The sequence below is a fragment of the Staurois parvus genome, unplaced genomic scaffold (assembly GCF_062004578.1).
Source record: "Staurois parvus isolate SC_StPar_1 unplaced genomic scaffold, SC_StPar_1.0 ptg000874l, whole genome shotgun sequence".
Lineage (NCBI taxonomy): Eukaryota > Metazoa > Chordata > Amphibia > Anura > Ranidae > Staurois > Staurois parvus.
In genome coordinates this window covers 402,076-424,943 of record NW_028318670.1, presented here as the reverse complement: position 1 = coordinate 424,943, position 22,868 = coordinate 402,076, and the positions used below count along the sequence as shown (strand labels likewise).

Genomic DNA, 22,868 nt, shown 5'->3' with positions numbered 1-22,868 from the left:
AGCGAGCTGTTGACTGAAGAATTCGAAAAAAATTAAAAATAAGAAACTAATGAAGCCGATTCCTCCGAGAAGGAGAAGTCCATCGCCTTCAGACAAGAGTATAAAAATGAGGACTCATTGAGTGGGGGAGGGTTATAGGGAAGGTGCTTTGGGGGGTGTCCTCAAACGCTTACCAGCATTTAATCAACTGAATGTATCTACCTAGAAACCCATGGTGAAGGTGAACACCCAAGTTGAGGGCGCCTACCTACATTGCGCTACACACATAACCTATCGCCGTGCACTCCGGAGTGACACCTGTTTATAAAGTGACCTTGTCATACCTGTCCATGATGTGGGACTCCGGGCTTCTCCTGTCATAGTGAGTAAACACCCCCATGGAAGTCTTCAGGGACTCTGTTCCATAGTGATTGACCACCACCCTACAGATGACTCAATGAGTTACACCAAAAACCCATGTGAGCGCCCCACGCAGGTACGTGCCTATAAACCCATGGTGGAGGTGAACACCCACGTTGCGGCGCCTACCTACATTGCGCTACACACATAAGCTATCGCCACGCACTCCAGAGTGAGAGCGATCGTTCTCTGCCCATTATTCCCGATGACCTCTAAACTGATGAGCTGTAGGGGCTCTGGAAGCGTCACCTGGGGGCCATTTTTTGGAGCCTGAAGTCTGTCATCATTGCGCCGACACACAGCATTTTATGTCCATAAATTCTTTATTCCAGAGAAAAGAACATTCCAGAAGGTATACAGAGAAAGTGCATCGCCATCATAGGAGGCATCAATATAGAGAAGGGTCCATGGGACAGAAGTACGGCCACCCTTCCCCTCTAATATCCTTTCCATCATTGTAGAGGTCCACAACGTACTTCTGGAGAGAAAACAAAGCAATAGTAGGAGGAGGAGTTGGGGGGAGGGGAGTGGGATCACACACAGTTTTATGGCCTGACGTGTTGGGTATCTCTTTACTCGGCACAACCCCATCGGTTATATTTTAGCAGAAAAATTGGGTCTTATATTGTGTTTGTGTGCACTTAACATGCATTTTGTGAACTCTTTACTCATATTTACCCTCGAAGAACCATCATATGGTGTATATCAGGGGGTGCTTCTTCCCCCCATGACTGCTACCAATGGCCAATCCGGTTCCACACTTCATCTAAGTCTTTGGTGACCTCTGACCTCCTTATGAACGGTTTCTTCCATGATGAAGATCAGCCATGGAGTATATCTGAGGTGTATATCAGGGGGTGCTTCTTCCCCACATGAGAGCTGGGATGTTCACCAACATTCATCTACAGGTGAAACTCAAAAAATTAGAATATCGTGCAAAAGTTTGTTTATTTCAGTAATGCAACGTAAAAGGTGAAACTAATATATGAGATAGACTCATTACATGCAAAGCAAGAAAGTTCAAGCCGTGATTTGTCATAACTGTGATGATTATGGCTTACAGCTCATGAAAACCCCAAATCCACAATCTCAGAGAATTAGAATATTGTGAAAAGGTGAGATATTCTAGGCTCAAAGTGTCCCACTCTAATCAGCTAATTAAGCCATAAAGGGTTCCTGAGCCTTTAAATGGTCTCTCAGTCTGGTTCAGTAGGAATCACAATCATGGGAAAGACTGCTGACCTGACAGTTGTGCAGAAAACCATCCTTGACACCCTCCATAAGGAGGGAAAGCCTCAAAAGGTAATTGCAAAAGAAGTTGGATGTTCCCAAAGTGCTGTATCAAAGCCTCCAAAGTCCTCTTTTCTGATGAGAGCAACTTTTGCATCTCATTTGGAAACCAAGGACCCAGAGTATGGAGGAAGAATGGAGAGGCACATACTGCAAAGATGCTTGAAGTACAGTGTGAAGTTTCCACAGTCTGTGTTGATTTGGGGAGCCATGTCATCTGATGGTGTTGGTCCACTGTGCTTCATTAAGTCCAGGGTCAATGCAGCCGTCTACCAGATTTTGGAGCACTTCATTCTTCCTTCCACAGACAAGCTTTATGGGGATGCTGACTTCATTTTCCTGCCCACACTGCCAAAAGCACCAAAACCTGGTTCAATGACCGTGGGATTACTGTGCTTGATTGGCCAGCAAACTCGGCTGACCTGAACCCCATAATCTATGGGGCATTGCCAAGAGAAAGATGAGACATGAGACCGAACAATGCAGAAGAGCAGAAGGCCGCTATTGAAGCATCCTGGTCTTCCATAACACCTCAGCAGTGCCACAGGCTGATAGCTTCCATGCCTTGCCGCATTGAGACAGTAATTGCTGCAAAAGGGGCCCAAACCAAGTACTGAGTACATATGCATGCTTCTACTTTTCAGAGGTCCGATATTGTTCTATGTATAATCCTTGTTTTATTGATTGCATGTAATATTTTAATTTTCTGAGATTGTGGATTTGAGGTTTTCATGAGCTGTAAGCCGTAATCATCACAATTATGACAAATCACGGCTTGAACTATCTTGCTTTGCATGTAATGAGTCTCATACAGTATATTAGTTTCACCTTTTAAGTTGCATTACTGAAATAAATTAATTTTTGCACCATATTCTAATTTTTCAAGTTTCACCTGTAATTATCCCATATTCTTTGGAGCTCCTCGTAGAGGAACAGAAGGAGTGTTGTTGTTCCTGGGCTGAGGAGCATGAAATTATGAGGGACGTTCAGAGGGACTGAGTGTGCTCCAGGCTGCTAGCAGAACATTCACCACCTCATTTGATAAGGAGAGAAGAGCAAGACATCCTGAAACACTGGAGAATGCAACAGATGACAGAACCAGCTGCCTGGTCAAGAGGAAGGACAACGCAGGTAATGACAGGTTGCCCTGCCAACAGGAAACAGATCGGGGACCACCTGCCATCACAGGAGTTGGCAGGAGGCCGCTGGCCAAACCCCACTACACTGTGCTAAATGTGGAACTGTGTTGCCGGCAGGTACTGCACTGTATGGACCACCTATGTATTTATAGGAGATGAGCCCCAATGAGATGGCCAGCAGAATAGTATACTACAGACTGCTAAAGTTATATGGTGGCGTAGTTCTCCTTAGTTATCATTGCCCCAGGACAGGGTTTAGGAGGGGTTGCTTTCTATGCCAATATCAATTTTTTGAGTTTCACCTGTAGAAGACATTTCCCGCACTCAAGACACTAATACACCTCCAGGGTTGTGTGGGACCCCTGATGTACAGGAAGATAGGACTTCAGTGAGGAACATTTCCCTTACTCAGGACAGGAACGTGGCATCTCATCCTTATGCAACCTCTGATGTCTGCGAAGATTGGACTTTAGTGAAAAACATTTCCCGCATTTAGGGCAGGAAAGTGGCTTCTCCCCTGTGTGAGATCTCTGATGTCTGCAAAGACTGGACTTCTGTGAAAAACATTTCCCACACTCAGAACAAGAATACGGCCTCTCTCCTGTGTGACTCCTCTGATGTTTGACAAGATCCGATCTTTGTAAAAAACATTTCCCACACTCAGGACAGAAATGGGGCTTCTCACCTGTGTGGTATTTCTGATGTGTGTAAAGATGGGACTTAAGTGAAAAACATTTCCCGCACTCAGGACAGAAATAAGGCTTCTCCCCCGTGTGCAATCTCTGATGTCTGCAAAGAAGAGATTTCCGTGAAAAACATTTCCCACACTCAGAACAGGAATACGGCTTCTCACCCGTGTGACTCCTCTGATGTTTGACAAGATCTGTTTTTTGTGAAAAACATTTCCCACACTCAGTACAGGAATACGGCCTCTCTCCTGTGTGACTCCTCTGATGTTTGACAAGATCTGATTTTTGTAAAAAACATTTCCCACACTCAGCACAGCAATGAGGCTTCTCTCCCGTGTGAGATCTTTTATGATCACCAAGTTTGGATTTAAAACGGAAACATTTCCCACAATCAGGACAAGAAAACCTCTTATCTGTTGGAAGGACGGCAGCATCCCTCACAGTCTGAGGTTCCTCAGGACAGGAATTCAGCTTCCCACCCGTGTGAGATCTTTGATGTCGGGAAAGATGGGACTTTACTAAAAAACATTTCCCGCACTCAGGACAGGAATACGGCTTCTCCCCCGTGTGAGATCTTTAATGCACATTAAGTTTAGATTTAAAATGGAAACATTTCCTGCACACAGTACAGGAGAACCTCTTCTCTGTTGGAAGGCCGGCCTGGTCCCGCACAGTCTGAGGTTCCTCAGGATACGAGGAAAGCGATCGTCCATCTACACTGGGTGGTGCTGGATGGACATTGGAGGGAGCCGAGTTTTCTCCTGGACTATACTGTGTGATGTCCTCATCTTCTACTTTCCAGTCTGGAGACAAAATGAGACAATCCTCGGAGGTTTTCCTCATCTCCCGGCCATGGACTAAAATACAAAGACAAAGAGGATTACTAGCCAGGAGCTGATTGGATCCCCCAAACCAGGACTCCGCCCACATCAGGCAGCTTGTTCTCTGAGGAGCTTACAATTCCACCCCCAAGGGAACTAGGAAATGGGTCAGTGACCAATCAGTGAGCGGTATGGGTGGAGGAATGGATTTAGTGTTCCTGACCCACCTGTGCTGATCTCTGTAGGAGTGTCCTCCTCTATAAATGTCCCCGTTATTCCATCCTCCTCCATAGACTGCTGATCATCCCTCACATACACTTCTTCTTCTGATTTCACCTCAACTTTTATATCTATCAGACCTTCACCCTAAACCAAGAGAAGGAGAGAAAATATCATCTGTAAAGTATAAGCTTTAATATTACAAGATCATATTAAAAAAAATCTGCACATCATCTCCACAAGTCCATGTTCTAGATGCTCCATTCCACCAACCTTGTAACAGTGAGGGATGGTGTGACCTTCCTGTGTAGAATCCTGGGAATACAGAGGACGGGGACATCTCTCTGGTGGGTTCCTGGTATTAGGTGGCTCCATCATATCCTTGTGTCCTTCTGAAAACTCCTCCATCACTCCATACTCCTCATCCTCCTCTTTATACTCTTCTTTACCAACAAAGTTATACTCTTTGAAGTTTTCACTCTGAATAGATAATTAAAAAATCATTGTAACAAGCATGCTGTGTATAAATCATAACTGCCAATAATTGTTCCTCATCTACCTGATAATGGTGAGGGATGGTGTGACTTTCCTGTGTGGAATCCCGGGAATACAGAGGACAGGGACATCTCTCTGGCGGGTTCCTGGTATTAGGTGGCTCCATCATATCCTTGTGTCCTTCAGAAAGATCCTCCATCATTCCATACTCCTCATCCTCCTTTTTACACTCTTCTTTAAGAATATTATCCCTGAGGTTTCCACTCTGAATATATATATATATATTAAGATATTCATTGTAACACATATTCTTGTCTATAAATCATAATAAACAGTGATTGTTCCTCATCTACCTGATGATGGTGAGGGATGGTGTGACCTTCCTGTGTGGAATCCTGGGAACACAGAGGACAGGGACATCTCTCTGGTGGGTTGCCATGACTGGATCCATCTGTAGGAAACACACACACTGACTGAATCCATTGTTTCTATGTGTTTATCAGATGATGGGGGATCTAGGTGGATCCTCCGTACTGCTCTCTCCTTTCCAATAAAGTCTCCTCTTACCCAGTGATGTAAGGGGCGGCTGATTGTCCATCATGACATCCTTGTAGAGGTCCTTGTGTGCTTCTAAATACTCCCACTCCTCCATGGACTGGAATGGCCGGTACGTGTTCTTTAGATGTGTTGCTTTTCCACCAATCACCTTTTTGACTTTTTAGTCTTTATTAATGCATAATAGAACTTCTATTAGGTGCGGGGGATGGGGGGGTTCAAGTAGATTTGGATACATTTGTCTTTATCATACGAACTTTGAATGAGATACAAAAAAAAATCTATTCCTCTATATATGTGTGTACCATCATCTGCTGGAGATAAAAGATGTCACAGTGACTATGGAGGAAGAGTATGGACGTGACGGTGGAGGAAGAGGAAGGACGTGACGATGGAAGAAGAGGACGGATATGACGGTGGAGGAAGAGGACAGACATTACAGGGGGGTTACTGGGTGTAAATATAAAATCAGATCTTATTACCTCCTCTGCTGCCACTTCCAGCAATGTCTCCTCTCTACTTCCTCCCAACTTACCTATTTCCTATTTATACCTGACATCACTTCCTGTCTGTAGCTGACATCACTTCCTGTCTTCCATAGAGACTTCCTGTCTGGGTAGAAGTGAGACCCCCACCTTGTGGAGCTCAGAGGAACTGCAGCCCCGAGAACCATCTAGTAGTGTGACCCCGCCCTTGTGCTGGGTGTGTATGGACAGAAATATATGACTGCCTGGTCCAGCCTTTCTCAGCTAGGGGTCCTCCAAAGGGTTTTAGGGGTTCCTCCAAAGGGTTCTAGGGGTTCCTCGAGCAATAAACAATTTCTGTCTGTCAGTAACAACTTTTAAGAAGGGCAGTCTTCCCACCAAAGATGACGTAAGAATGTCCCTTTCCCACTGATATAAGGGGGTCCTTCTCCCATTGGTCACCAAGGTAAGGGCCCACTACAATGACCACTGATATAAGGGGATCCTTCTTCTGTTGGTCACCAATGTAAGGGATCACTACACTGATATACGGGGGTCTTTCTTCTGTTGGTCACCAACGTAAGGGACCACTACACTGACCACAGATATAAGGAGGTCCTTCTCCCATCGGTCACCAATGTAAGAGACCACTACACTGACCACTGATAAAAGGGGGTCCTTCTCCCATTGGTCACCAATGTAGGGGCCACTACAATTGACCACTGATATAAGGGGGTCCTTCTCCCATCGGTCACCAATGTAGGGCCCACTACACTGACCACTGATATAAGGGGGTCCTTCACCGATTGGTGATCAATGTAGGGGACCACTACACTGACCACTTGGGAAGAGTTCTGGGTTTAGTTATTGAAGAGTAGGGATGAGCTGATCATTCAAACCAAACTTTGGCTGTCCCCGTTCCGTTTGGCAGGAGCTGAGCATGACATATAGAAGAGACATCTCTACAACGTCTATATATAGTAGCTGATGTCATTGGGGGTCTCTGCCATGTAAGGAAGGTGGTGGGGATTGCAGTGACATCACTGAACAAATATGGCCACTGGTCACATATGGGTAAGAGGGTCACCACCATCTCCGTCCCTTCACATAGATGATGACAGTATAGAGTTCTACTGTCCAGTACTATGTACCCCAAACTCTTCCATGTGGGGGAAGGTATGAGCCCCCCTTATTATTAAAGGGGGTTTCCAGAATCCAGTTTGACCCCCGCCCACAGATCCCCAAAGCCACCAGCCAAGGGTGGATAAGAGGGTCACCACCATCTCCGCCCCTTTACTTATGATGAGTATAGGGAGCTGTCATTCGGCTACTGCCCAATACTATGTACCCCATAATCATTCACATGGGGGAATGTACATGGGCCCCCCTTATTATTAAAGGGGGTTTCCAGAATCCAATATGACCCCCGCTCACAGATAGCCACCAGCCAAGGTGCAGTGTCCAGGAAAATCCCCCCTGGTACAGTGACCCTCCATGTTGTGGGCATGTGGCCTGGAATCATTCAAGAGGAAGGGCTCACACTACAGACCACCTCTGCACTTTTTATGGTGGGCTGTATATGATAAACTCTTTATTGTCGCTCTCCAGGCCAATATTCAAGGTTGTGAAGGCTTTTCATGCGTCACCTACAGTAGGGAAAAGATTTAATCCCCTGCAGATTGTGTAGGTTCACCCACTTACAAAGAAATGAAGGGTCTATAATTGTTATCATCGGTGTATATAAATGATATAGACAGAATATCAACCAAAAATCCAGAAACAACACGATACAAATGTTATAAATGGAGTTGCAGTTCAGGGAGTAAAATAAGTATTTGATCCCCAAGCAAAACATGACTTAGTACTTGATGGAGGAACCCTTGTTGGTGAGCACAGAGGTGAGACGTTCCTTGTAGTTGTTGGAGGAACCCTTGTTGGCCAGGACAGAGCTGAGACGTTCCTTGTAGTTGGTAGAGGAACCCTTGTTGGTGAGCACAGAGGTGAGACGTTCCTTGTAGTTGGTGGAGGAACCCTTGTTGGAGAGCACAGAGGTGAGACGTTCCTTGTAGTTGGTGGAGGTACCCTTGTTGGAGAGCACAGAGGTGAGACGTTCCTTGTAGTTGGTGGAGGAACCCTTGTTGGCGAGCACAGAGGTGAGACATTCCTTGTAGTTGGTGGAGGTACCCTTGTTGGAGAGCACAGAGGTGAGACGTTCCTGTAGTTGGTGGAGGTACCCTTGTTGGCGAGCACAGAGGTGAGACGTTCCTTGTAGTTGGTGGAGGAACCCTTGTTGGCGAGCACAGAGGCGAGACGTTCCTTGTAGTTGGTGGAGGAACCCTTGTTGGCCAGCACAGAGGCGAGACGTTTCTTGTAGTTGGTGGAGGAACCCTTGTTGGCCAGCACAGAGGCGAGACGTTTCTTGTAGTTGGTGGAGGAACCCTTGTTGGCCAGCACAGAGGCGAGACGTTTCTTGTAGTTGGTGGAGGAACCCTTGTTGGCCAGCACAGAGGCGAGACGTTTCTTGTAGTTGGTGGAGGAACCCTTGTTGGCGAGCACAGAGGCAAGACGTTTCTTGTAGTTGGTGGAGAAACCCTTGTTGGCGAGCGCAGAGGCGAGACATTCCTTGTAGTTGGTGGAGGAACCCTTTGGCGAGCACAGAGGTGAGACATTTCCTGTAGTTGGTGGAGGAACCCTTGTTGGCGAGCACAGAGGTGAGACGTCTCTTGTAGCTGGTGGAGGAACCCTTGTTGGCGAGCACAGAGGTGAGACGTTTCTTGTAGTTGGTGGAGGAACCCTTGTTGACCAGCACAGAGGCGAGACGTTTCTTGTAGTTGGTGGAGGAACCCATGTTGGTGAGCACAGAGGTGAGACGTCTCTTTTAGTTGGTGGAGAAGCCCTTGTTGGCCAGGACAGAGCTGAGACGTTCCTTGTAGTTGGTAGAGGAACCCTTGTTGGTGAGCACAGAGGTGAGACGTTCCTTGTAGTTGGTGGAGGAACCCTTGTTGGAGAGCACAGACGTGAGACGTTCCTTGTAGTTGGTGGAGGTACCCTTGTTGGAGAGCACAGAGGTGAGACGTTCCTTGTAGTTGGTGGAGGAACCCTTGTTGGAGAGCACAGAGGTGAGACGTTCCTTGTAGTTGGTGGAGGTACCCTTGTTGGAGAGCACAGAGGTGAGACGTTCCTTGTAGTTGGTGGAGGAACCCTTGTTGGCCAGCACGGAGGCGAGACGTTTCTTGTAGTTGGTGGAGGAACCCTTGTTGGCCAGCAGAGAGGTGAGATGTTCCTTGTAGTTGGTGGAGGAACCCTTGTTGGCGAGTGCAGAGGTGAGACGTTCCTTGTACTTGGTGGAGGAACCCTTGTTGGCGAGTGCAGAGGTGAGACGTTCCTTGTACTTGGTGGAGGAACCCTTGTTGGCAATCACAGAGGTGAGACGTTTCTTGTAGTTGGTGGAGGAACCCTTGTTGGTGAGCACAGAGGTGAGACGTCTCTTTTAGTTGGTGTAGGAAACCTTGTTGGTGAGCACAGAGGTGAGACGTTCCTTGTAGTCAGTTCCCAGGTTTGCAGACATCTCAGGAGGGATTTTGGTCCACTCTTTTTTACAGATCTTCTGTAAATCTTTAAGATTTCCTGACTGTTGCTTGGCAACTCAAAGTTTCAGCCCCCTGCATAAAATTTCTATAGGATCAAGGTCTGGAGACTGGCTAGTCCACTCCATGACCTTAATGTGCTTCATCTTGAGCCACTCTTTTGTTATCTTGGCGGTATGTTTTGGGTCATTGTCATGCTGTAAGACACATTTTCAGTGTTCTGGCTGAGGGAAGAAAGTTCTCACCCAAGATTTTACAATACATGGCCTTGTCCATTGGCCCCTCAATGTGGCAAAGTTGGCCTGTACCTTTAGCAGAGAAACAGCTCCAAAGCATATTGTTTCCACCTCTGTGCTTGACTGTAGGGATGGTGTTCTTGGGGTCATAGTCAGCATTTTTCTTCCTCCAAACACAGTGAGTTGAGTTGATACCAAAGAGCTCAATTTTGGTCTCATATGACCACAGCACTTTCTCCCAATCCTTCTCTGAATCATTTAGATGTTCGTTGGCAAACTTCAGATGGGCCTGGACATGTGCCGTCCTGAAGAGGGGAACCTTGCGGGTGCTGTAGGATTCCAATCCATGGGGGCGTATTGTGTTGCCAATGGTTTGTTTGGTGACTGTGGTCCCAGCTGCCTGGAGATCCTTCACAAGCTCCTCCCGTGTAGTTCTGGGCTGATCCCTCACTTTTCTCATGATCATCCTTACCCCATGAGGAGAAATCTTGCATGGAGCTCCACACTGAGGAGGGCGATTGATGGGTATTTTGTATTTCTTCCAATTGGGAATAATCGTTCCATCAGATCCATCTCCTTTTCACCAAGTTTCTCGCTGATGGTCTTGTAGCCCATTCCAGCCTTGTGCAGGTCTACAGTCTTGTTCCTGATGTCCTTTGACAGCTCTTTGGTCTTGCCCATGGTGGTGGTGAGGTTTCAATGGAAGAAAAAAATTCTGAGGACAGGTGTCTTTTATACACATAACGAGTTGTCGGTAGGAGGACCTTCTTACATTGACAGGACTGATCTGTGTACCACATGAGCACATCGCCAGTCTGTGGGAGCCAGAATCATTGTTGGTTGGTAGGGGGATCAAACACATATCGTACTCCCTGAACTGCGACTCCATTTATAACATTTGTATGGTGTTGTTTCTGGATTTTTGGTTGATATTCTGTCTCTATCATTTATATACACCGATGATAACAATTCTAGACCGATCATTTCTGTGTAAGTGGGCGAACCTACACCATCTGCCAGGGATCAAATCATTGTTTTCCCCCTCTGTATGAGCAGTGTATAGATATCAAAGTTTGTCGCCATCGCACCGATACACACCATTTTATAGCGTTCAATAAACCTTTTATAATAATTTTACATTTACAAAGATTGCAGTCATAAAATCAAGAAATATTAAAGGCAAAAATCCGATTGGTCAGGAAAATCACTTGTTCAGAATGTGGAGGCGGAGTCGTTATTGATTTGTGTACAATATACAACGTGTTCCATTATTAGCAACATTCATCTAGAAGACATTTCCCGCACTCAAGGCACTAATTCACCTCCAGGGTTGTGTGGGACACCTGATGTACGGGAAGACAGGACTTCAGTGAGGAACTTTTCCCGCACTCAGGACAGGAAAGTGGCTTTTCCCCGTGTGAGATCTCTGATGTCTGGAAAAACTGGATTTCTGTGAATAACATTTCCCGCACTCAGGACAGAAATATGACCTTTTCCCCCCCGTGTGCAATCTCTGATGAATGTTAAGACTGAACTTCTCTAAAAAACATTTCCCACACTTAGGACAGGAATATGGCTTCTCCCCTGTGTGAGACCTATAATGTGCAACAAGTTCTGTTTTTGTAGAAAACATTTCCCCCATTCAGGACAGGAATATGGCCTCTCCCTCGTGTGCGATCTCTGATGTGGACTTCTCTGAAAAACATTTTCCACACTCAGGATAGGAAGATGGCTTGTCCACTGTGTGAGTACTTTGATGTGAGATAAGATGTGATTTCCGTGCAAAATATTTCCCGCACTTAGGACAGGAATACGGTTTCTCACCTGTGTGAGTTTTTTTATGCACATTAAGAGTGTGTTTTGAAGTGAAGCACTTTCCACACTCTGCACAGGAATACGGCTTCTCTCCAGTGTGAGACCTTTGATGTATGGTAAGATAGGATTTCTGTGAAAAACATTTCCCGCAATAAGGACAGGAATATGACTTCTCCCCCCTGTGCAATCGCCAATGTACGTTAAGACTGGACTTCTGAGAAAAACATTTCCCGCACTCAGTACAGGAATATGGCTTTTCTCCTGTGTGAGATCTTTTATGCTCATTAAGACCAGATTTGAAACGGAAACATTTCCCGCACTCAGGGCAGGAATACGGCTTCTCCCCCGGGTGAGTTCTTTTATGCTCATTAAGATCGGATTTAGAATGGAAACATTTCCCATACCCAATACAGGAGAAACTCTTCCCTGTTGGAAGAGTGGCCCGGTCCCGCACAGTCTGAGGTTCCTCAGGATACGAGGAATCCGATGGTCCATCTACACTGGGTGGTGCCGGATGGACATTGGAGGGAGCCGGGTTTTCTCCTGGACTATACTGTGTGATGTCCTCATCTTCTACTTTCCAGTCTGGAGACAAAGTGAGACAATCCTCAGAGGTTTTCCTCATCTCCCGGCCATGGACTAAAAGACAAAGACAAAGAGACTAGCCAGGAGCTGATTGGATCCCCCAAACCAGGACTCCGCCCACATCAGGCAGCTTGGTCTCTGAGACGCTTCTAATTCCACCCTCAAGGGAACTAGGAAATGGGTCAGTGACCAATCAGTGAGCAGTATGGGTGGAGGAATGGATTTAGTGTTCATGACCCACCTGTGCTGATCTCTGTAGGAGTGTCCTCCTCTATAAATGTCCCCGTTATTCCATCCTCCTCCATAGACTGCTGATCATCCCTCACATACGCCTCTTCTTCTTCTGATTTCACCTCAAATTCTATATCGATTGGATCTCCACTCTACACCAAGAGAAGGAGAGAAAATATCATCTGTAAGATAGAAGATTTATTATTGTGACATCACATAGAAAATCCACACATCGTCTCCATGAGACCATGTTCTAGACTCTCCGTCCCACCAACCTTGTAATAGTGAGGGATGGTGTGACCTTCCTGTGTGGAATCCCGGGAATACAGAGAACGGGGACATCTCTCTGGTGGGTTCCTGGAATTAGGTGGCTCCATCATATCCTTGTGTCCTTCTGAAAACTCCTCCATCACTCCATACTCCTCATCCTCCTCTTTATACTCTTCTTTCACATCAATATTATCATCCCCGAGGATTCCACTCTGAATATATAATAAAACATTCATTGTAACAAACATTCTGTGTATAAATCAAAACTATCAGTGATTGTTCCTCAGCTACCTGATGATGGTGAGGGATGGTGTGACCTTCCTGTGTGGAATCCCGGGAATACAGAGGACGGGGACAGCTCTCTGGTGGGTTCCCATGACTGGATCCATCTACCGGATGATGGTGAGGGATGGTGTGACCTTCCTGTGTGGAATCCCGGGAATACAGAGGACGGGGACATCTCTCTGGTGGGTTCCCATGACTGGATCCATCTGTAGGAAACACACACACTGACTGAATCCATTGTTTCTATGTGTTTATCAGATGATGGGGGATCTAGGTGGATCCTCCGTACTGCTCTCTCCTTTACAATAAAGTCTCCTCTTACCCGGTGATGTAAGGGGCAGCTGATTGTCCATCATGACGTCCTTGTAGAGGTCCTTGTGTCCTTCTAAATACTCCCACTCCTCCATGGAGAAATAGACAGTGACACCCTGACACCTTATAGGAACCTGACACACACAATGATACAGTCACCATCCAGACACATCCCTTGTCTGTTACTGGAGAATGTCCCAGAATTCCCGGCACCGCTCACCTCTCCTGTCAGCAGATGGACCATCATGGTGGTCAGTTCCAGGATCTTCTGCTCTTTGTTCCTCTCAGGTATCCGAGAACGAGGGGGAGGCACCATGGTGGGGCTCTGGGTCCTGCTCCATCCTCCTGAGATTGGCTCCCCACTAGACTTCTTCACTACAACATAATCCTACAGATCAGGAGAAAGAGAAACCGATATCAATCATCTGACATCATCTACATGTCTACAAGAAGAACATGGTCTATTGGCCAGACTAGACCAGAGTGATGTCATGTGACCTCCCAGGATCCTCCTCACCTCTCCGGTCAGCAGGTAGATGATCTCCAGGGTGAGGTTTATTATCCTCTTAGTCATGTGACTCCGGTCCACCTCCATCCTCATTGGTCTATACAGGTCTCCTTGTAGACGGATCACTTTGGGAAATGAAAGTAAGAATGATTTGGATGGTATTGGTCACACAATAATAGGATGTGGATGGGGGGGTAATAGGATGTGGATGGGGGGGGTAATAGGAGGGTTGAAGGACATTGAAGAACTACAACCCCCATGGGAACAAATTTAGTTTGGACAGTTTAGTGTTTGTTACATCTTGGAGGTCCCGGGACCCTCTTAGTCTGCCGGATCAGAAATTCCGTTTTCTCTGTTGGGTTTGCAGCTGAAACAAAACTCATCTCAGAACAAACGCTCACCAATGAGTGATGGAATGTCCTTCTTCATGTTACTAGATATTCCAGAACAAATCACATGATCAGAGAGACGGTCACATGGTTAAGGTTGTCAGTAAGGTCTTAAAATAAAAGTGCAGGTGGGGTGGGAGGGCGTCATGGTCCCAGAGACCCCCCCCCCCCCCCCCCCGCTTTCCTCAGGGTCCCAAGGAGTCCTCCAGCCCCTATTTCCTCAGAGTCCTGCAGCCTGATTGCCCCCTCAAGGGTCCCAGAATCCTTCAGCTACTCTACCCCTTCTGAGGTCCCTAAAGTCCTTCAGCTTTATTAAATCCTCACAACCCCTCAGCTCCTCTACTTCCCTCAGACCCCTCAGCTCCTCTACTTCCCTTAGACCCCTCAGCTCCTCTACTTCCCTCAGACCCTCTACTTCCCTCAGACCCCTCAGCTCCTCTACTTTCCTCAGACCCCTCAGCTCCCTCAGCTACTCTACTTTCCTTAGACCCCTCAGCTCCTCTACTTCCCTCAGACTCCTCTACTTCCCTTAGATCCCTCAGCTCCTCTACTTCCCTCAGAACCCTCAGCTCCCCTTCTTCCCTCAGACCCCTCAGCTCCTCTACTTCCCTCAGCTTCTTTACTTCCCTTAGATCCCTCAGCTCCTCTACTTCCCTCAGCTTCTTTACTTCCCTTAGATCCCTCAGCTCCTCTACTTCCCTCAGACGCCTCAGCTCCTCTACTTCCCTCAGCTCCTCTACTTCCCTCCGCTCCTCTACTTCCCACAGACCCCTCAGCTCCTCTACTTCCCTCAGACCCCTCAGCTCCCCTTCTTCCCTCAGACCCCTCAGCTCCCCTTCTTCCCTCAGACCCCTCAGCTCCTCTATTTCCCTTAGATCCCTCAGCTCCTCTACTTCCCTCAGACCCCTCAGCTCCCCTTCTTCCCTCAGACCCCTCAGTATTTCCTCCCTCTGACACCAATGATGGAACAAATTCTTCATGGCTGGCTGGGGGATGTTTTCTTCCTCCTGACCAGCAATGTAAGGGGCTCTATGCTACATACTCCTGACCAGCAATGTAAGGGTCTCTATGCTCCATACTCCTGACCCCGGCACTCCATCATTGTGTTGGCTGCATAGTGTAATGATTGCCCATTGGCTGCCTGTGTCGTGTAATCATCGCCCTCTGTAGGCCATGTATGGTCAGGATGGTCATTGTCTTGTCTGTTTAACGTCAATGCTGCTGGTTAGAGGATCATATTACTAGAATGTATCTCCACAATGAGGAGAATGTTCCGGCCCCGGAAGTGGGGGAATGTTCTGCCCCTGAAGGGGTTAATCTGGGTTCCCACATTATATATGTGTGTATCATCATCTGCTGGAGATAAAAGACATCATAGTGACTATGGAGGAAGAGGACGGACATGACTGTGGAGGAAGAGAACGGACGTGACGGTGGAGGAAGAGGACGGACGTGACGGTGGAGGAAGAGGACGGACGTGACGGTGGAGGAAGAGGACAGACGTGGAGGAAGAGGACGGACGTGACGGGGGTTACTGGGTGTAAATATAAAATCAGATCTTATTACCTCCTCTGCTGCCACTTCCAGCAATGTGTCCTCTCTACTCCCTGCCTCATGGAATGTCTTCTGTCCCTGACATAATTTCCTGTCTGTCTTCTATAGAGACTTCCTGTCTGTAGGTGACATCACTTCCTGTCTTCCATAGAGACTTCCTGTCTGCATAGATGTGAGATCCCCACCTTGTGGAGCTCAGAGGAACTGCAGCCCCGAGAACCGTCTGGTAGTGTGACCCCGGCCTCATAGAGGGGTCACCTCCACTCCCACCAAGGGGGACAGAAATATATGACTGCCTAGTCCAGTCTTCCCACCAATGACGATATAGGAATGTTCTTCTCCCATTGGTCAGCAATGTAAGAGGCCGCTACACAGAAGTTTTGGGTCCTCCTATAGTCCTGCACAGTCAGGCAAAACAAATTTTCCCATAGACACATCCACGAGTCAGTAAGCAGTCCTTGAGCTTTGTCTTTGTGATCTTATTAGGGGTTTCTACCTTGGATGGGGGGGAGGGGTGTACGGGACGCCCATTGGAACTGTAACTGAGGACAATCTTCCTGAAGTATGTACAAGTCTTTACACAAAACCTTCTTGGAGAGCTAGCCAGGATCTCCTGTGATGACTTTTGGACCGTTTATTAAGAAAAATTATATTATCCCAAGTTAGGAAGTTCTAAGCTGACTGTGATGGGTTAACATCCTTAGTTGATTTCAGGTGGCCTTCCAGGGAGCTATCCTAAACAATGAGTGGAAGAGACTTGTTTAAAAGACAATAGGATTAAACACCACTATTTGAATTTCTGCAGGCGATCAAACACAGTACTATAAATTACAATGGTGGGATCTGACTTTGGTTATTCCAAGACTTTGCAGATGTGTGTCATCTAAACAAGCACCATTGTCTATGGAAAGCCAGGAGATACTTCAGTTGCAGGAAACTGAATTATAGTGAGTAGAACATCTCACTAAACTCCAACTGGATGTGTACTCTAATTATCGCACAATAGTGCTAGTAACAAGAGGCAATCTTTCCTTGATCTGTGCATTCAGCAAAAGGTGAAACCTGGGTGATTTAAGATACAAAGAAGTGTGGCATATATCAACAGAAATATTATCAACGGTATATTCCCACACACCAAAATCTATTCAATAAGGTTGGGTATTGCATCCCACTCAACTGAAGTTTGAAGTGATGAAATATAAGATGGTTTGTGAATTGGGAAATTTCTATATTTCCAAAGGAAATCAGCCATTCCAATATTATTATTATTATTATTATACAGTATTTATATAGTGCCAAAGGGTATGCTCAGCGCTGTACATTACAAAGGGGGACAGAACATGAGACAAGACAGTAACAATACAATACACAAGGGGTTCGAGGGCCCTGCTCTTTTGAGCTTACAATCTAGGAGGGAGGGGAGGGTGGCACAGGAGGAGATGATTGTGGGGGATGGAATGGTGGGTGGAATGAAGGAGGTTGGTTGCGAGGTGAGGTTGGGTGTTAGGAGAGGTTGGGGTAGGCTTACCTGAAGAGGAGGGTTTTCAGGGTGCGCCTGAAGGTGAGGAGGGTAGGTGACATTCTGATGGATTGGGGTAGGGAGTTCCAGAGGATGGGGGAAGTCCTAGAGAAGTCCTGCAATCGGGTGTGGGAGGAGGAGACCAGGGAGCTAGAGAGCAGGAGGTCCTGTGAGGAGCGGAGGGCACGGGTAGGGTAGTATCTGGGTATCAGGTCAGTTATGTAGTTCGGGGAGGTATTGTGAATGGCTTTGTAGGTCAGGGTTAGCAGCTTGAACTTGATGCGTTGGGCAATCGGGAACCAGTGAAGGGAGTGGCAGAGGGGGGAGGCAGATGTGGAGCGCTTGGTGAGGTGGATGAGTCTGGCCGCTGAGTTTAGAAGACAATCTTCTAAAATCTTCTACGAACTTTAACTTTAATCTTCTGACAACTTCTAAGACTTCTACTACTCCTTTACTACCACTATATACTGCACTATACTCACTTGCCACCTGCGGCCATTTTGCTGAGAACTTCCAGCTGCCATTTTGAAGAAAAAGATTTTCACCAGAGACGCTGATGCTCATTTAAATTCTGGTGCCTGACTGCCCAATACAGTTCATATATCAGAAAAATGAGAAACCAAATGTATTTACATCTTTCTATGGTCCTTATCCAAGAGTTAGTGGTGAAATCATCTATACTTGAATAGGACATATATTTGATCCACAAGAACATTCTGCTTATATAAAGGAGTGAGTCATCATTAAGACCACCAATTCATTTGTAATACCTGACTGTCCCCAGTGGACAGGTTAGGAACATCTCTAGGTCTGCAAACTGTTCAACTGTCCAATCAACAAGCCTGTTGGGAGGTCCCTCGGAACAAAGGACTTGTATGGTTTAAAAGGCCAGACACCTCAAAGTGAAAGACAATCTTCTAAAATCTTCCACGAACTTTAACTTTAATCTTCTGATCTTCTGACAACTTCTACTACTTCTTTACTACCCTACTACCACTATATACTGCACTATACTCACTTGCCACCTGCGGCCATTTTGCTGAGAACTTCCAGCTGCCATTTTGAAGAAAAAGATTTTCACCAGAGACGCTGATGCTCATTTAAATTCTGGTGCCTGACTGCCCAGAAACATTTCTTTTCCAATTGCATCCCACTGGGGAGACCTCAAAATCGAGATTCTGGGAGTGGTGAGACTGTGCCAAAATATTGTAATTTTCTTTTATATTTCCAACTTTCTAAGATTTATAACATTGTATTGTGTGGTTAGGAATGTATTAAGGTCCTCTGAATTATTATTAACAAAATTGAGTATTGGTATTGAGATCATATACTGCATACTAACTAATTTGTAGTGTTGTTGTGGTGCTAATTATCAGAGATATTTTCTTATTTCCCTATGGCCACGAGAAATAATATCTGAAGCACTATAGGTTGCAACTAACCTCCCAAAAGTTTGTTTTTTCTTTATTTGAAAATCATATCTTGTATAGAGATTAGCATATTATATCTTTTATTGTGTGTACGAATATATATTCATCACCAGTATTTTGCATTTGTATTAATATATATATAAATGTTGGACATAAATAAATTTATTTATTTATAAAAAAGGCAAATTTCCTGTATATGGTACGAAATCATATTGGTAAAAGAACTCAAGGTACAGTGGGGCAAAAAAGTATTTAGTCAGCCACCAATTGTGCAAGTTCTCCCACTTAAAAAGATGAGAGAGGCCTGTAATTGGCATCATAGGTAGACCTCAACTATCAGAGACAAAATGAGAATAAAAATCCAGACAATCACATTGGCTGATTTGGAAAGAATTTATTTGCAAATTATGGTGGAAAATAAGTATTTGGTTACCTACAAACAAGCAAGATTTCTGGCTCTCACAGACCTGTACCTTCTTCTTTAAGAGGCTCCTCTGTCCTGCACTCATTACCTGTATCAATGGCACCTGTTTGAACTTGTTATCAGTATAAAAGACACCTGTCCACAACTTCAAACAGTCACACTCCAAACTCCACTATGGTGAAGACCAAGAGCTGTCAAAGAACAAAAAAAAACTAAATTGTAGACCTGAACCAGGCTGGGAAGACTGAATCTGCAATAGGCAAGCAGCTTGGTGTGAACAAATCAACTGTGGGGGCAATAATTAGAAAATGGAAGACATACAAGACCACTGATAATCTCCCTCGATATGGGGCTCCACGAAAGATCTCACCCCGTGGGGTCAAAATGATCACATGAACTGTGAGCAAAAATCCCAGGACCACACGGGGGGACCTAGTGAATGACCTGCAGAGAGCTGGGACCAACGTAACAAAGGCTACCATCAGTAACACACTACGCTGCCAGGGACTCAGATCCTGAAGTGCCAGACGTGTCCCCCTGCTTAAGCCAGTACATGTCCGGGCCCGTCTGAAGTTTGCTAGAGAGCATTTGGATGATCCAGAAGAGGATTGGGAGAATGTGATATGGTCAGATGAAACCAAAATAGAACTGTTTGGTAGAAACACAACTCGTCGTGTTTGGAGGAGAGAGAATGCTGAGTTGCATCCAAAGAACACCATACCTACTGTGAAGCATGGGGGTGGCAACATCATGCTTTGGGGCTGTTTCTCCACAAAGGGACCAGGATGACTGATCCATGTACAGGACAGAATGAATGGGGCCATGTATCGTGAGATTTTAAGTGCAAACCTCCTTCCATCAGCAAGGGCATTGAAGATGAAACATGGCTGGGTCTTCCAACATGACAATGATCCCAAACATACCACCCGGGCAACGAAGGAGTGGATTCATAAGAAGCATTTCAAGGTCCTGGAGTGGCCTAGCCAGTCTCCAGATCTCAACCCCATAGAAAAACTTTGGAGGGAGTTGAAAGTCCGTGTTGCCCAGCGACAGCCCCAAAACATCACTGCTCTAGAGGAGATCTGCATGGAGGAATGGGCCAACATACCAGCAACAGTGTGTGCCAACCTTGTGAAGACTTACAGGAAACCTTTGACCTCTGTCATTGCCAACAAAGGATATATAACAAAGTATTGAGATGAACTTTTGATATTGACCAAATACTTATTTTCCACCATAATTTGCAAATAAATTCTTTCCAAATCAGCCAATGTGATTGTCTGGATTTTTTTTTCTCATTTTGTCTCTGATAGTTGAGGTCTACCTATGATGCCAATTACAGGCCTCTCTCATCTTTTTAAGTGGGAGAACTTGCACAATTGGTGGCTGACTAAATACTTTTTTGCCCCACTGTATATTGTTAAATGGTGATCAAATTATTAAGGTGTCCAAATTATTGGTTCATTAAATATTTGCCGTATTTTAACGGTTGGAGGCACTGCAAGTTTGTTAAAGGGAGAGGACACCACCCTACGTATTTAGAATAAATTATTACATAAACCACCACACTCTGCTTGTACCACCCCAGACCCTCCTAATCCAGCAGTTCTGGGTGAATCTCTGAGCAGGGGATCCCGTGCTTGTCACTTTAAAAGAAGACAGTACCGGGTAGATGCTAATCCAGTGTTCCCCCAGAGTGCTCCTTCCCCTATCTGGCCCCGGGGGGTGCAGATCTTCTCACTCAGTCCTTCTCCCGTGCTGCTGGTGGGTCGGTGACAGCTACCAGGCCTTCTAGCTGGTCTGCTCCTTCCCTGCTGCACAGGTGGTCCTCGCTCTGGGGGCCAGTGAAGTCCCGAGCTTTCCTTCATCCAAGCTCCTCCATCTGTAGGTGAGACCCTCTCCATCTGGAACCCCTCCCAGGCACCTCTCTCCAGACTCGCTCCCTCTCCATCTGGGCCCCCTCCCAGGCACCTCTCTCCAGACTTGCTCCCTCTCCATCTGGGCCTCCTCCTAGGCACCTCTCTCCAGACTCGCTCCCTCTCCATCTGGACCCCCTCCCAGGCACCTCTCTCCAGACTCGCTCCCTCTCCATTTGGGCCCCATCCTCCCGGGCTCCTCTCTCCAGCCTCCCTCTGCATCCGAGCCCCATCCCGGGCTCCTCTCTCCAGCCTCGCTCCCTCTCCATCCGAGCCCCCTCCCGGGCTCCTCTCTCCAGCCTCGCTCCCTCTCCATCCGGGCCCCCTCCCGGGCTCTTCTCTCCAGCCTCGCTCCCTCTCCATCTGGGCCCCCTCCCGGGCTCCTCTCTCAGGCTCGCTCCCTCTCTATCCAGGACCCCTCTCAGGCTCTTCTCTCCAGCCTCACTGCCTCTCCGTCTGGGCCCCCTTCCAGGCTCCTCTCTCCAGCCTCACTCCCTCTCAGTCTTGGCCCCCTCCTCGGCTCCTCTCTCCAGCCTCACTCCCTCTCCGTCTACTGGACCTCCTCCCAGGCTCCTCTCTCCAGCCTCACTTCCTTTCCATCTTCCACCCCAACTCTCCTGCTGCTGGGCAGGCTCTGTCATTATTAAGGGCTGTCCTGACCCCATGCCATGCCAAGCCTCCTATTGGGGACCGGCCAGTGTGATGGAACATGGCACCTGACCCCCGCCCCTCTCACCAACTCGTGACTGAAGGACCAGCCAATCTTACACCGCACTGACACTTGTGCAACAATGCCACTCTCAGCTGCGTCCTGCACAAAGATTTTCCAGCACGCAGGACCATAATCTATGTGCCAGCAGCCTGATAGCGATTGTTACTGGGCCAGGATTATTATGCAATTAACCCTTCACACTGCCACCACTGACTTCTAATAGAGGAGTGTTGGATTTTAGACACATATAATACTTCTTCTAGTGTCTTGAGGCGATTATGAATGAAAGAGCCATTGAAATAAAAAATGAAGTGTGATTTTATTCTATCACACAATGGTGTAAAATTACAATGTAAAGCGTTTTATGAACAGTTCCATGTAGATAAAACTACTGTAAAAATAGCAAGCAAAAGTTTAAAGATAAAGTCACCATTATTTGTCATGTGATGTTCTGTCCTTCATGCTCTACTTGTCCTTCGAGAAGAAGCCGGAAATAGACGGACGTGACGATATTGTAGCATGCACCTGTTGCAGCTTCTCAGACATGTATGTATGTGTATGCAAGTGTCAGTGTTAGCGTGTGAGAGTCCCTCTTGTCCGTTGTCTCATGATCTTTTATGAGGCAAATTTACGTCATAGTTTGTGATCTTAATACCTTCTATGGAAATTATCACTGCTTAGCAAAGCCATTTCATAAAAGGAAGGGGATGCTGTACATATGATGTTTGATGGACAGGAACATATGTATGCTGATGTAAATAATATTATAAGCTAATGATGTAACCCTCAGCTATATATTTAAAGAATAATATAGCTTAAGAACATATCAATGTATAATCACTAAACTATATATGTATCAATGTTAGAAACGTATACTAAATACATACAGATACTATTAAAATACGTAATGTAATAGTAAGTCACTTCTAATAACCTTGACATATACTACCAGAGACATTTATGCCTAAATATAGTATACTCAGCCTTCAGCTAGTTTAGGTAGTTCAGCTTAACTCCTGTTTTT

General features: G+C 46.2%; 1 protein-coding gene and 1 pseudogene across 2 annotated transcripts in view; both read right to left on the bottom strand.

Annotated features, from left to right (window-relative positions):
- The window catches only part of LOC149443119 (uncharacterized), a 170,318-nt gene that overhangs the window by 130,050 nt on the left and 17,400 nt on the right, over positions 1–22,868 (bottom strand). The window lies entirely within an intron of this gene.
- Positions 2,504–15,935, bottom strand: LOC149443120 (uncharacterized; annotated as a pseudogene). Its single transcript, XR_016306692.1, has 13 exons — positions 15,856–15,935; positions 13,910–14,025; positions 13,403–13,780; positions 13,087–13,286; positions 12,801–13,007; positions 12,531–12,677; positions 11,264–12,370; positions 5,620–5,770; positions 5,406–5,503; positions 5,117–5,317; positions 4,831–5,037; positions 4,566–4,704; positions 2,504–4,374 (listed from the first exon to the last, which is right to left on the bottom strand). The product of XR_016306692.1 is annotated as an uncharacterized LOC149443120 (transcript).